Genomic DNA, 11923 nt, shown 5'->3' on the forward strand with positions numbered 1-11923 from the left:
TGAGCGCCAGGCGGCCAGATAAGGCGCTATTCAACCCTCGACCCCTCAATGTTGAAACCTCTGCTGGAATTCCTCTAATCGTATGTTCTGATGAGGAATCCGCAGATGGTCCTCCGTTGGTGCGGAAGAAGAAGGCTGCCGGTGGGAAGGGAAAGGAGAAGGTGGCCTCCACTGCCGATCCGGTGCCTCGGTCTGACTCAGAGGCCGAGAGCGAGGAGGTGGCGGGGAACCCCGGTGGTGATAAGACCACCGCTCCGGAGGCTGCGACTGTCCCCTCCGGAGAGCCCCGGATGACGACGGTGAGCGGCGCAAAGAGGCCGGCTCCATCGGGTTCGTCCCCGCCTGTCCGCACTTTTAGGCTCAAGAAAACCCGTAAGTACAAACTTCCTTTATCTTTAACTTCATAGCTTAATATCATTAACACTTATCTTCTTTGTGCAGGCGTGGATGTTGACGCATTCCAGGGTGGAGCGCATAGGAGTACCCCTCCGCCCATGACGGTAGGCTTGGTCAGCCTACCTGAGGCGACGACCCAGGCGGCTGCGCCTGCGCCTGCTTCCGCTGGTTCAGTTGCTCACTCCGTTGAGCCGACTGTTCCAGCTGAGATGACATCACCGCCGGCTGTCAGTGCCATTTTTACCGCATCTTTCACTGAGCCGGCGGTTACTTTTGCTGCGGATTCCGCAGCGGCGACCGCAGCGGCTGTTACCATGCCTCCTCCGTCATCGGTAACGACGGCCGATCCTTCAGGTATGCATGGGGCTTATCGCCAACTTCTGCCTCCTTCCCATCTGCCTGGCCTCTTGGATGGATTTCCCTTGGGTTCAGGTGATGGGTTTGGCGGCTATCGGCCTGTTATTGACCCTACAGGTGCGTAGGGTTCTTTTGGCCTATTTTATATTTCTCTTTATCATCTTTTCCTAACTGCTTTTTGTTTTTTGCAGTGTCGGATTCCAATGAAGTGTATGTTCCACGATGGAACATCCGCCGAGGAACAACCCTTCGCACACCTGTGGAGTGCGTGGAGTGGGCTCGTCACGCTGCTCCCAGTGGTGCGTTGGGGGAAGCTATGGCTAGCTACCAGGAGGGTAGGCTAAGCAATGAGCTTCGGGTTCTCCTGGCCCGGATGCAGCCGCGCGTCGAGCTGCTTTGTCGTGAAAACGACAAGTTAAAAGCAGCTCGCCTTCAGGAAGTAACTCAGGCGCGGGCTGTCCGGGAGGAGAATAGGAGGCTCTCCGCCGCAGCTGCGGAGAAGGAGAAGGCGTTCAAGGCCCTTGAAGTTGAGGTTTAGGCCCATCTCGAGGCCCGTTCCAAGGCTGCCCAAGCTGTTAATGAACAGCTTCGGCTGGCTAAGGAAACTGCTAGGAACGCAACTGAAAGGGCCACCAAGGCTGAAGCTGTTGCTGAGCCTCTACGCGTGGAGAATGAAGAGCTTAAAGCCAATTTAGAGGCTCTCCAGCAGGCTCATGATGCCTTGGCGATGGAAGACGCCAAAAAGCTCCAAGAGATCTTGGACCAGAGGGGGGTGCTTGACCACACTGAGCGGAAGCTAAAGGGCGTCGAAGAGGCTGCGGCTAAAGAAGTGTTGCTTGCCAACCTCAACAAGAGTGAAGCCGAACGCGCCCGTAACGAAGCTCAAGCTGCCCTCCAGGAGGCTCTGGTTGCCAAGGAATGGCTTCTTCGAGAAGCGTTGTCTCAGGTATGTTTAGCTTCATGTCTTTACGCTTTTCTTTGTAAATAGAAAAGGTTTTGACACTTGCATTTTTTCTTGTAGGTTGTGCATCGGGTCTTTGCTGATACGTCTTATGACGATGCTATGAGCGCAGCCCTCAACGCTTCTCACGAGGATGGGGAAAAGGCCGGCTTCCTGCTTGGTCTAGGGTTCGTTGAGAAAGGCATCCCGCCTTCCAACTTCCCTTTGTATAATGTTGATACTGAAGCTGTTTACGACCAAGCAGTGAATCAGTATGCCGCCTTCCCGCATCCGGTGGTGGAGAAGGTAAACGAAGTTGCTGCTGCTGATGATGGGCTAGCTATCCTTAAAGCTTTCCTTGAACTGCCACGCTCTACTGATGGTGTTGGTCCAAGTGGAAGTGGCCCTGAAGCTTGATCCTGAAGATCCCTTCCCACTGCTAGGATAGATTTAGCTTGTATAGATTTATATTCTTGTAGGCGGGTAGTTACCCGGCCATTCTTGTAATGAATATTATGAAATATAAATCTTTGTGCGGGTAAGACCGCTACTTTCACTGGATTCCTTGCTTTATAAACGTTATATGACTTGCATACTTTAGTTTAAATTAGCAATTTTCCAAGTGTTTAGAATAAGTTAACCTTTGAACGTGGTAGATAATAGGTTGAAGTTTTGCTTCCTCTTTCGTGATTGTGCGGGTAGGACCGTCACTTGCACTTAGTAGGATGGCTAAACTTTATCTATATCTGACCTGCGTGGAGGTTTTCCTCATCCTTTTGTTAGAAATTCTCTGTTTTGAATAAGTTAACCGTTCGACGCGCGGTTGTCAATAGGTTCGGTTTCCTCTCATGATTTGTGCGGTTAGGACCGGCACTTTCATTTAGTTGACCAAAGTTTACCTATGACTGACCTGCGTGAAGGTTTGCCGTTTTTTGGGTTTATGCGGGTTTTGCCGCCTTCCCCACGCAACGACTTTCCACAATTATGCGGTGAAAACCGGCATATTAGTGTTGAATAAATTAACCGTTCGACGCGCGGTTGTTAATAGGTTAGTGTTCAGTTTCCTCTCATGATTCATGCGGATAGACCGGCACTTTCATTTAGTGGGATGACTGAACTTTACCCTTCAACTGACCGGCGTGAAGGTTTGCCGTTTTTTGGGTTTATGCGGGTTTTGCCGCCTTCCCCACGCAACGACTTTCCACATAATTATGCGGTGAAAACCGGCATATCCGTGTTGAATAAATTAACCGTTCGACGCGCGGTTGTTAATAGGTTAGTGTTCAGTTTTCTCTCATGATTCATGCGGATAGACCGGCACTTTCATTTAGTGGGATGACTGAACTTTACCCTTCAACTGACCTGCGTGAAGGTTTGCCGTTTTTTGGGTTTATGCGGGTTTTGCCGCCTTCCTCACGCAACGACTTTCCACGTAATTATGCGGTGAAAACCGGCATATCTGTGTTGAATAAATTAACCGTTCGACGCGCGGTTGTTAATAGGTTAGTGTTCAGTTTCCTCTCATGATTCATGCGGATAGACCGGCACTTTCATTTAGTGGGATGACTGAACTTTACCCTTTAACTGACCTGCGTGAAGGTTTGCCGTTTTTTGGGTTTATGCGGGTTTTGCCGCCTTCCCCACGCAACGACTTTCCACGTAATTATGCGGTGAAAACCGGCATATCCGTGTTGAATAAATTAACCGTTCGACGCGCGGTTGTTAATAGGTTAGTGTTCAGTTTCCTCTCATGATTTATGCGGATAGACCGGCACTTTCATTTAGTGGGATGACTGAACTTTACCCTTCAACTGACCTGCGTGAAGGTTTGCCGTTTTTTGGGTTTATGCGGGTTTTGCCGCCTTCCCCACGCAACGACTTTCCACGTAATTATGCGGTGAAAACCGGCATATCCGTGTTGAAAGTTCATAAAGTAAATGTGAAATCATCAGCGTCAATGTTCTAAGGAGAATCATTTCCATTAGAAGTGGCTCTGGGCCTTTTCTTTACAAATTTGGAATTGATCTACATGCAAACTGTGTAATTGAGCTCCCTTCCATGTTGTTGGGATGGGAGTGCCATCGAGCCGATATGCACCTGGTTCGGGATCTCGTTCTTTACGCAGCATGTAGTCTCCACATTGAAGCTGGAATTTTTATTCGTGTTTTCCCCAGCTGGGGTTCTACACGGATCAGCCTGCTCAGCGTTCATTGCGCCACGAGGTGCGCGAGCGTCCCATCTCTGACAAATGCTTCGACCATGTCCTTTACGTCTGTGCATTCTTCAGTGTTGTGGCCTTTTGTCCTGTGAAAGTCACAGTATTTGCTCCGATCAGCGTTGGGACGATGTCGGATTATTGGAGCCTTTGGCCATGGGAGCTCCTCAGTGGCGAATATCTCGGTGACGCTTTTGGTGAGTGGCGTCCATCTGGAGTTCTGGTTCGACCGTACGTTATCCCTTCCGCCTAACCGATGTTGCAAGCCGGATGTGTCAAAGTTTACCCTTGACTGCCAAATGCCTAGCTTCCGCTTTTTGTTTAATCGGGCGGTAAGGACGTTGTCTTCTCTTGTTTTCTGGGTGTAGAGGTTTGTGCTCTGTGGGAGATCTCTACCCAGTTGCCTCTCAGTTTCCGCAAAGCGTTTAGCTGCTGTCATGATGGCATCCCATGTGGATGGCATGCCATCTTTACCCGTTAAGGTGCGGATGAGCTCTGGGTCGTTTGCGCCCTGAATAAAAGCAGCGCGAACAAGATCTTCGCTAATGTTACCCAGACGTAGCTTCTTTGAGTTGAAGCGAGTGATGAAGTCTGGCAAAGATTCATCTTTTTCTCGAATGCATTTGAGGATTGTCCATTGCTCCTCGGTATACTTTCTTTGCTGGCTGAAGTGTTGGCTAAACTTCTGTTGGAAGTCTGCCCAGTCGTAGATGTGGTTGACCGGTAGACGATCGAACCACGCTCTAGCTGGCCCAACAAGCGTCATTTGGAACATGTAACACCACGTAGGTTCCGTCCAATTGCTGACGGTTGCCCCCGCTATGAATCTGTTCAAATGATCGTCTGGATCAGATATACCATCATAAGTGCCGATGTTGGACATCTGTTTGGCACTTTTTGGGGCGATTGCTTCCGCAATGTCCCTTGCAAATTTGGACGTTCCCGCATTCGCCACAGTTGGTCTGAATGTTTTGGAGAAGTCACGTGGATTTCCACCTGTGTTTTTTGGTTTGAAGGCTTCTCCAAAACGCCTTCTCGGTTGGGAATCCGTTTCCTTACGCTTCCCTTTTGCCCTATGGCGAGGGTTCGCGTCGGTGTCGGATTCCTCCGAGTCATCGTCCAAGTATTCTTCGAATTCGTCAGCCTGTTGGACGGAACGCAAGCGTTCGTCCAACTCGGCTTGGAATTCCTTCTGTCGTGCCTCCGCCCATGCCTTAACTTCATCGAGTGTTTGGCGGGGGAGCCTTCATTTCTCTAACTGGGTATCGGTGAATCCCAGTGAGCGATTATTTACTGCACTTTCCCCAGCTTGGGTAACTGGGGTAGTGTTCGTAAAATTTACTTCACTTGCCCCGGCTTGGGTAACCGGGGTAGTGTTTGTAAAGACTGTGTAGCCGGTATTCCCCCCAGTAGCTGGGGTTGTGGTTACCGGAGTTTCTTTAACCATCTTTCCAGAAGTTTGAAAAACTGAAAAGAAATGAAGTTCTAGCTTTTATGCACGGATGGCGCCAATGAAGAAACACTAACCGGACCCCGGGCAGATTACGAGTAACCTGGGGGTTAGATAGATGTTTCCCACGAGGGGTTAGACCCAGAAAAGATGGTTCTTCTGATAACTTGCAAAACAGACACCGTGAGCTTGTCACTGAGAAGGGGGGGGGGGGTTCCTCCTTGTGACCACCCTCCGGCGTGAGAATCAGACTAGATTGCTCTTTAAATATAAATGTATATTAAGAGATTGCTAGAGCAGATATCAGATATAATATGATGATAATGTGATAAGATAAGATAAGATGATCATACCATTTGGGGTATTTATAGCCGAAGGTAGGTTTCCAAGGAGGTGTGGCCGGCTGAATAGTATTCCTGTTCCACCAACTGTGGCCTACGCACGTGCCCTGCTGGTAGTTGGTGGGTAGGCAGCGGCTGACAGTGACCAGGCCTGCTGTGTACTATTCCTTTTCCACCAACTGCCGGCTATGCACGTGGTATGACAGGAGTTGGTGAGTAGGCAGCGGCTAATAGTGACATACAGTACAGGAGCATGCTGCTCGCCATACTGTTGTCAATAAGCTGTCGTATCTTTAGTCAGATCTTTTGCCCATACCTCGTCAGGTACAGTACAGAAGATCTTCCCGTATCGTACGGACTGGCTTTTGGGCGGGAGTATTCCCCCTCCCGCCTTTGTGCGGGATTGTTCCCGGCTTTGCTCATTCCTTCAGGTGACACTGAGTGATTGAGAGCTAAGTGCCTTGTGCGTGTAGCCTTGCTGCGCGGGTGGCCTTCCCTGATGGCTTGTATCCGCAGCTGCGGGAACAGGCAGAGTCCTTCACCATTGGGAGGCATTTCCTGCGGGAACAGCTTGCGTACTGCGCGTAAGGACGTCACGTCTCTGAGCATGGTGGGTCCTGCGGATCCAGTTGGTTTCTGCGCAGACGTCCCTCTTCAAGGTGAGTCTTGCGGGTCCAACTGGGCTCTGCTGGGACCTACCTCTTCAGGCTTGATATAGGATAAATCTAATTTTGATGTGTCGACACTCAACACATAATACAACAATTAGTAATTTTAATAAATTTATTTTAGTTCTTTATAAATATTGATGATACTTATGAATTTGACGTGGTTAAAAAAAACTCATGTCTTATTGATCAAGCGATATGGTACCTATCTCACAAATGTATGGTAGTATGTTTAAATCCTTAAAAGTTAAAAGTGTAAGGTTTAAGAAATTCTAATGTGGTTTAAAAAGTTTTTACAAAGAGTAGGATGTGTTAGCAAGCTAGTTTGGCTGGTTTTAATATAATATATTGTTTTAACCTGTTTTAATATGCTCGTTTTTACCCCCATACAGAAAGCCCTAGGAACTTCCCACTTGGACAATGAAAATACAAAGAAAATTGTGCGATCCTAAATTTATATATTGCTAACAAATAAAAAAATTGTTTTATTTTATTTTTGGATAATGGGTATTTTGATATTATGCAACTTAAATTTATATATTGTTTAATTACTTTTTTTCATTTTTATCCTGATTATATTTCTTTTAACTATTCGAGAGGCCGGTAGTGGCATGAAGGGATCTAGAGCATCATGATGATAGTTTATTTTCATTATTATATTGTAATCAATGATTTAAATTAAGGTACTTGAGATTTCTTTCCGTTTTGTATATTGAAGCTTCATTATTTAGAATTAAACAATTAAAAAGCTTTCCAAACCATGATTAATTTAATCGATCACTAATTAAGTTTAACAAATAACTATTAAACGAAGAACAAAACTAAATTAGAGTTTAAAGACTAGAATAAAATGGACATAAAATCATTTTTAGAATGCATAACATAAAATAAAATAGATAATATATGCAGATTGTATTGCCAAAACATTAATAAACAACATTATGTTTCATGTATATTAAATATTTTTGAATTTCTTGAATTCAATTAATTTCCTTGATATATATTGTGGTTGAATATCATTGTAATTTAAAAGTAAATAAATAAAAAGACTATACAACAAGCCGTGTGTGGCATCGCTCCATACTCTATATTTACTAACCACACCTGATCTTAATCAAGCATCCAAACATGTCCATTTCTCTCTAGCTCTCTATCTGTCTTGTGAGTTGATAATTAATTATTCCCTTTAAGGTATGTGATTCATCAAACAAATCTTATGTTAATATATATGCTGTATATTGTATCATAATCTTAATTTGTACAGTTTGTGTGTTTACACTTTGCAGTCTGTGCAAATGTTTCTTGCGGGAACTAGTTTCGGATCTCCACCTGTTTCCAGGGTTTCATCATCTAAAAGCGTTGATGGCAGTCCTGAGCTAGACAAAAATGTTAAATCATCACTCCCACTTCCAATATACAATACATAGTTTCTACTAGCATACACACACACACACACACATATAGACATATTCATTATGCATAGATGGTCATTCAGAACCAAGCATATATTGAGATCTGCGTGTTAATTAACACCTATTTCATTATGTACAGGATAGATATAGAGACATTGAAGAGGGAGTTGTTGAATGTATCAATTCTGATCGAACTGCCCCTTTGCTTGTGGCAGCAGATAACACTTCGCAATCTAAGAAGCGGATGAAAATGAAAACACTTGTCAGGGTCATCCATTCAGTCCAAGCCTTTAAAGCGATTAAAGCATCCGTAGCCACTGCTTGCGTTCATCGTGGCAGCACTTGCGCAACTGAAGAAGTAAGAATATGTTACATCGTGGCAAATCACTAAAGTTCAACCAGAAATATAGATATTAGTGTTCAATGAGTTCCAACACCCCTAAAATGAGTTTAATCGAAGTTCATTTGCATCGGTTCTTACTCTTTTTAAGTTTCCCAATAGATTTCCATTAACAAGTAAATAATATTGTATCTATATCTGTAGATACATATGATACTGTAATATGCATGTATCGCATTCATTTCAGAACCAAAAATACGTTGACTGTTAACATGGCTTTTATTATGTACAGGCTAGATATGATTATAAAGACATTAAAGAGGGCGTTGTTGAATGTGTCAATTCCGATCAAACTTCCCCGTTGTTGGTGACAGTAGATAACACTTCTCATTCAATCCAAGCCTTTAAAGCGCATGAAGCATCATTAGCCACTGCTCGTGTTCATCCTGGCAGCACTTGTGCAACGTCTGAAGGAGTAAGAATATGTTTCCTAGTAATGCTAAAAAGTTCATTTTCCCTACTAATCTGATATGATAGTAAAGAATACAAAGATTCATATATGCATATTTTACTAACAATAAGCATAATTCAAGGAAGTTGTTCAATGATAAAAACGTCGAACATAAAATATTCTAGACTAAACAGTAAACATATTATCTAAATAATAATGATTAAACTCCTACTTTGTCCTAATTTAAATACTTTAACTCCTGTTGATGTTTATCTGACTTATCAAATTTGTCTTTCTTTCAGAATTATCTTCAACATCCACAAGTTGATGAAGCAAGTGATAGCTCAGCGACTTCATCAGAGCATCATGAAACCATCAAAAAAATCTCAACGATTGTACGCCAGAAGAATTTGCTGGCCCTTCAAGAATTCGGAGACTTAGGTAGAGTTAAATGTGCATTATGTACAGATTTTGACAATGGGATCTCTGACAACGGAAGCTCTAAACCGTAGTCAACAACATGCCTCCTCCAGAAATCAGGCTCCTACAAAAACATTCTTTCATTTCGTATGGGAAGAAGTGAAGAAGAAAACTATTATCCTGCTTCTTGTGAGTGTAGCCCTCTCAAGTGTACTTGGGATCTTGCAAGATGGTCTAAAGTATGGTTCTTTTGAAGAGGTGGTCATACTCATCGCGATCGTTATTCTAGTTTTATTTGCTTCAATCCGCAAGTACTGGCAAGAGAAAAGAGCACAAAAGAAGTTGCGAAATCAACAGCTCTTAGAAAGGGAAGTGGGAGAAGTCCAAGTTAGAAGGGGAGGTCAAAGTAAAGTTATTTGTAAATCAGAGCTAGTACCGGGTGATATTTTGTTATTAAAGAAGGGCGATGAAGTCCCGTGTGATGGTTTGTTTATAGGTGGTGAACCACGAGAACTGGACTATGGGGATGAATCATGTATAGTTAATGAGGAGAACCCATTTTTGTCACATGGTGAGAAAGTGATAAAAGGGGATGCAAGAATGGTCGTTACATCGACAAATATGGAATCAGGATGGAGTGAGATGATGAGGAAAGCCATTTGTGAGCCAAACATGAGGTTCAGATTAGTAACACAACTCGACAAACTGAACACTCGCATGCACAATATTCAGATTGTTGTCGGTATACTCCTCGTCGTTGTGTTAATGTTTCGCTATGCAGCTGGAAAAATAGATGGCGAGAATGGTAATGGATCAGAATCAGTTGCTGAACCAACTGGGATGAGAAGTATTTCAGATACTTTCATAAAGATTATTAAAGAGTCAAAGTACACAACCAATGTTCTAACAAAATTACTAACTGTATCATTGGTTGGTCTAACTGAGGGGGTGCCTTTTGTGGTTTCAATCGCAATTGTTTACTGGAACGACAAAACTTTATCTGGGAAAGCTACTGAACAAGATCCACATGGTCTTGTAAAAATGGCACATGTTACACGAGTTTGCACAGACACTTTTATCACTAAAGATGCGATAGAAGTTGAAAAGGTCTTCATTGGAGGAAATAGTTTGGCACTATCTCCGGATGTTATTGATGTATCACATGATGGGATTGACACATTGAGCCAGAAACCATTTCGCCAGGTGAAAGTTATGTTCGGATCTAAAAGAAAAAGGATATGGAGAAGTATCGAGATGAAGGGTGCAAAGTCGTTTGAAGAACCTTGTGGTGTTTTGATGAGGGAAACTGAAGAAAGTGAAGAGTTGGTGTGGCATTTTAATGGACCAGAGACGGAAATCCTGAAACAGTTCAAACGTTATTATGATATTAACGGAAACATAACACCCTTGGATGACGAAATGACCCGAAAGTTTATCCAAGCTAATCAGGACAGACAAGAAAAACATAAATTCACAACAGTTGCATTAGCATCATGTGCGCAAACACAAGATGCGGACGACTTGATCTTAATAGCTTTACTAGTCCTGAAAAACAAGAACAATGAAGATACAAATGCAAAGTCACGGCGTTAAGAGAACGCAGAATTGAGACTGTGATCATCTCAAGCAAAAAGATACCGGTAATTCAACAAGACATTGCATGCGAACGTGAAGTTATCACCAATTGTGATTCAGAAGAACCTTTTGTGATTACAGGAAAGGCTTTCAGGAACTACACAAATGGTGAGAGACTTGATAAAGTAGACAAGATCCACATTCTCGGTGAGGCGCTCCCATCTGATCAATTACTCCTTGTTGAAACCATGAAGGAAAAAGGTGAAGTGGTGGCGTTTCTAGGACAAACAACAAAAGAAGCCCCTTCACTAAAGACAGCCCACGTAGGAATAGCTGTGGGAACATGGAGCTCTGAAAAGGCGAAAGAAAACTGTGACATCATCATGTATGGGAGTTTTGGTGACTTAATCAGCATGGTCGATTCTGGAAAATGCATATATTACAATATCGAGTGCTTTCTCCAGATTGTTCTGATCACAACCTGTAGCAGCACACTCACAGGCTTAATGGAGATAGCAGCTTTCGGTGATGCTTCTTTAACGATATTTCAGTTGGCGTTGGTAAACTTTGCGGTGGTATTTCTCGGTGGTTTGGCATTGCTGACAAAAGAAGGAACAGATAAACCGCCTAGCTCGGTTCCAATTAGTTGTGAACAATCAGTTACAACTGCAGTAATGGCTAGAAACATACTATTACAGGTTTTGTATCAGGCTATGTGTTCAGTTGTTATTCAACTTAAAGGGTCTGCAGTCATGGGTCCAAATCAGGACATGAAAACCGTGGTTTCTAACATCTTTATTTTGTGTCAGTTCTTTAATCTCTTCAATTCCAGGGAGCTACAAAAGAAGAATTGTTTCAAAGGTATTCATCAGCATAAAGAGTTTTGGGTTGCTATAGCTATGTTTATAGTTTTACATGCTGCTTTTTTCATGGGTCAAGATCTCCTTAGTTATGGGGCAAGAATGAATTGGAAACTATGGACTTGTTGTGTTCTACTTGGTGCAATATCATTGCCTGTCGATTGGCTTGGAAAATACATTTGGAGGATCATCAAGATATTTGTCAATATAGACTAAGTAAGATATCGTGTTAGTTTCCCTTACTCTTTCTACATGATAGATATATATACATATATTTTTTTATAGTTTTGTGTTACATCTATCAACTCAAATATGCAACAAAAAAAGTATAGTTTATTATACTAACTTTAATTGAAATTGTTGTTTTTTCAGGATAATTCTTTGGGATTATAAAGCTGTATGTAAAATTTGAAAGTATAGAAAATGGTCAAGCTAGGGCTGATCACAATCTAATTAGATTTGTGCTTCTTGCTTCTCTATCTTTAGTGTTTTGCCGCA

The 11923-nt window shown here is 43.2% G+C and overlaps 1 pseudogene; it reads left to right on the forward strand.

Annotated features, from left to right (window-relative positions):
• Positions 1-7662: 7662 nt before the first annotated feature.
• Positions 7663-11641, forward strand: LOC143531368 (calcium-transporting ATPase 12, plasma membrane-type-like; annotated as a pseudogene).
• Positions 11642-11923: the final 282 nt, after the last annotated feature.

This window comes from Bidens hawaiensis, unplaced genomic scaffold (genome assembly GCF_021521415.1).
Source record: "Bidens hawaiensis isolate Kalapana, Puna unplaced genomic scaffold, B.hawaiensis_p1.1 tig00009159_1, whole genome shotgun sequence".
NCBI classification, from domain to species: domain Eukaryota; kingdom Viridiplantae; phylum Streptophyta; class Magnoliopsida; order Asterales; family Asteraceae; genus Bidens; species Bidens hawaiensis.